This window comes from Cryptomeria japonica, chromosome 1 (assembly GCF_030272615.1).
Source record: "Cryptomeria japonica chromosome 1, Sugi_1.0, whole genome shotgun sequence".
NCBI classification, from domain to species: Eukaryota; Viridiplantae; Streptophyta; class Pinopsida; order Cupressales; family Cupressaceae; genus Cryptomeria; species Cryptomeria japonica.
Genome location: NC_081405.1, coordinates 26,875,550 through 26,879,365, shown reverse-complemented (window position 1 = coordinate 26,879,365; position 3,816 = coordinate 26,875,550).

Sequence of the window (3,816 nt, the reverse complement as noted above, 5' to 3'; positions counted from 1 at the left end):
TCAGAAAAGCTTAGGGGGAGCAAACGGCGAAATGTTTCAAACCCCCGGTTTACACTGGTAAAAGACCTTAACCGGTATGCAATACCTGTCATTTGGCGAAAGACCAGAAACGGTAAAAGGCAAATTAGGGTTTACGCCCTAATGGTGGAGCATTAATTGCGTTAGGTGAGGAATATGTTTAAAAGGAATTTTTCAAATCATTTCTCACTATCAGTTTTCGAGCGAAGAAGGTTTTCAAGTGCAGAGCGAAGAAAAGCGATTTGTGCTATGATTCTGAGAAATTTAGAAACCTTGAAGGAGATTCAAATTCAAATTGCAAACAATCAAGTGAAGAACGCAAAGCGGTGATTCTACAACCGACAGAGTGTGAGGTGGAGAAGAATCTGAAAGCCCTAAATTCACATTTTTCAAAAGGTATTTTTTGAGTTTTCAGTTTCTATCATGGCTTTTGCATCCCATACTAGCTCTAGTACATCTGTATATTCAACAAGCTTTTATTCAATGCAAGTCTAGATATAATGCCCTATCACAAGTTCCAGCTGGTGTGATAGTAGAAGAGGGAATCTCAGATTACATAGATTGTAAAATCGAAGACCTAGGGTCTCTAGCAATTCACTCGCAGCTAGGTTTATTTTGTGGACAAGATAAAAAGATCAAACCGGAGTATAGTATTTTGGAGAAGAAGAAGCTCCACAATGTTGTTTATTTTCTAGAGGATTTCACAGATGATCACATTAGGATCATTCTGAGCAAAGTTCATGGTGACAAGATGTACCTGGAAAGAACGCATGATATTACACCGCAAGCAATTCATGTCGTCACCGGTTTCTGCAATACATGGGAAGTGTCGGCCCTAAGGACGGTAAACAAAACTAAAATGTCCAAGCTCACCGGTTCAGTGAGCGACTCACGAGGTATGACTGTCAATTCAATCAAGGATGATATGGTCAAGTATGCCTGCATGGTGATAGGCTACCAGACGTTCTCTGCTAGCAGACTTAACTCTATATCTGTTGTAGCGGTAAATGCCGCTTATCGGATGATCAAGGAGGATGCATCATTTGACCTATGCACCGGTATGCAAAGACAACTCCTATTGAATCTTAAATCAATCAAACATGATAATGCATTGAGGTTCAAGTTTGGACAACTATTGGTTGGGTTGTTCTTTTACTTCCAAGGCTACTTTCCAGGAGTAGGTGATGTCCAGTGGTCTGCTGACCAACCGGTAACCAAGCAAATCAAGGAAAGCCTTCAAGCAGTTGGAACCGGTTACCCTGAAGTTCTGAACAAGTACTTTGATGAGTTCAGACGCAAAATGAGTCAAAGGATGAGAATATCAGGTGATATTGTCAAGAAATATGAAGATGATATCTGTTTCACCATTAAAGTGGATCAATGCATAATGGAGGTTGTTGAGCCCAGACAGGAGGAAGTGGAGCCTATGGGCTATGAGGAATGAATGATATGCTGGAAGGATATGCCTCTACCCTTATTGCCTCACCGCTTGATCCAAAGGCAAAAAGAACCGACACCTACCTAGAAAGGATAACACCGGTTGAGGAACCCTCAGCAAAGAAAGAAAAAGAACCTTCAGTGAAGAAGGCAAAAGCAGTGCCTTCAGCATCGGCACCGGCTACTACAGCAAATCCTAAAGTGACCAAGCGGTCACCGGCTAAAAAGAAACTGGAAGCGGCACCTGCTAAAGTGTTCGAGAGAAAGAGGAAGACAAGGAATGCCTCACCAGACTCAGAAGAAATTGTGTCTGAGGAAAAACCTAAGAAGACACATCAAGCAAAGAAAAAGACAAAGAATGAACCGACATCATCGGCATTGATAAATATTGACATCTCCTCCTACAAACCTTTCACACATTGTCAAAGAACTATCAAAAACATTAGGAGAAAAGTGTTGAATGATTTGATTGATTGTTTTGATGACTTTAATGATGATGAAAAGGAAGCGGTTGAAAAAGAAATAATTCAGTATTTATGTGTTAATGACCGGTCGCCTTTAGAAATTAGATCTGAGACACTGGATTCTTTGTATAAGTACTTAACAATAAATGGCACATTGCCATAGAGCAGGAACAGGAAATGAGAGAAAAAGTTTTTGTTGAACATTTTCCTGATTTATCAAATTCAGAATTGTTTGAAGTAATGAATAAATACAAAGGCCTCTTCTTCATGAGAAGAAGAAGACTCCTGTTACTGGAAGGGAAGGGTAAAGAAGTGCTCAAGAATACACACACCCTTGCTCTAGAAGCCCTGAAGATGCATAGAGTGGTTGAAGCCAATAGGAAGGCTAAACAAGAACCGACAATAACTAAACCAGATGAAGTGTTTGATGATGAAGGAAATCCGATTGTTGAACCTATCAACACTATTGATGTCGATGCTCTGGATGGAAAAGATATTGCTCAGGGTACACCATCGGAAGCAACAGGACAAGAGAAGCAGGCAGAACAGGTAGACAAGCAAAAGGAAACTGAGGACAAAAAGGAGGAAGCACAGAAGCAAGCGGAGAAGAAGAAAGTAGAAGAGGAGAAGAAGAAGGATGAAGAAGAGAAGAAGAAGAAGGATGAAGAGGAGAAGAAGGAAAAGGATGAAGATGAGGAGAAAAGGAAAGAGGAGGAAAAGAGAAAAGAGAAAGAGGAGAAAAGAAAAAGAAACAAGAAGAGGAAGACAAGGAAGAGGAGAAGAGGAAGGAAGCAGAGAAAAAGAAAAAGGAAGAGGAAGGAAAAGAAGAGGAGAAGAGGAGAGAAGCGGAGAAGAAAAAGGCAGAGGAGGAAAAAGAAGAAGAGAAGAGGAGAGAAGCAGAGAAGAAAAAGGCAGAGGAGGATAAGGAAAAGGAGAAAAGGAGAGAAGCGGAAAAGAAGAAAGTTGAAGAGGACAAGGAAGGCGAAGCAGTAAAGAGCACACAGATGGAGACTCCAAAGGCAACCGGTAGTCAAGCCAAACCGGCTGACCTCACCAATCCTATCGACCTCTAGTCTGCAAGTGAAATGGAGCTACTGCGGAGCATCAAGGTTGCTCAAGAATGCCTTGAAGTGATACAGACGAAAAAGGAGCAAGATGTGATCCAAGCTGCAGTGGACAATCTTACAGGTTTGTTACCGGGTACAAACCTCCCCAGTACCGACTCATCATTGGCCCAATTGAAGCTCTTATGCACAGTAGTGGATGATCAAGTGCAGAGCTTAGAGGAGGTAGCAGAAGCAAATGCCAAGAAAGAGCATCAAAAGGCTCTCAACATTGCCCTAATGAAGAAGCTTAATGAGCTCCGGTCTGAGCTACAAAAAGCACATAAGGATATAAGGAATGCTCTGGATGAGGGGAATCTTCTACTCAGCAAGATTTGCCAACCTCATCTGTTTTGTGATGATGTGCTTGCATAGAAGCAAAAGCTTCAATCTGACTTGCAGTCCTACATGAGCACATTCAAGTCGCCTTATGACTCCTTTATAGCCTATGGGCAAACCATTCATCGGTTTCACATCCAGACAGCAAAAATGGAGCATGAGATCAGCACCCGGTCTCGAGATTTGTAGGAGCTACAACTGGTTCTACTCCCACGTCTGCAAATTCTTCAGAAGTGCTATCTAAATCTGGATGCCTTAACAGTGACACAGGAGATGAGCACAATTGACGCCATGGAAGAACAGGTCTCCCAGATGCAGACAGAGAAAGAAGTAGCCACCTCCATACTTGAGTCCTAGTCTTTATCTATGAAACAATTCTTGCAGGACTTTAAATCGGTTTTTGACAAGTTTTATTCCTTATTGTCATAAACTTTTATTATTTTAATACCAAATGA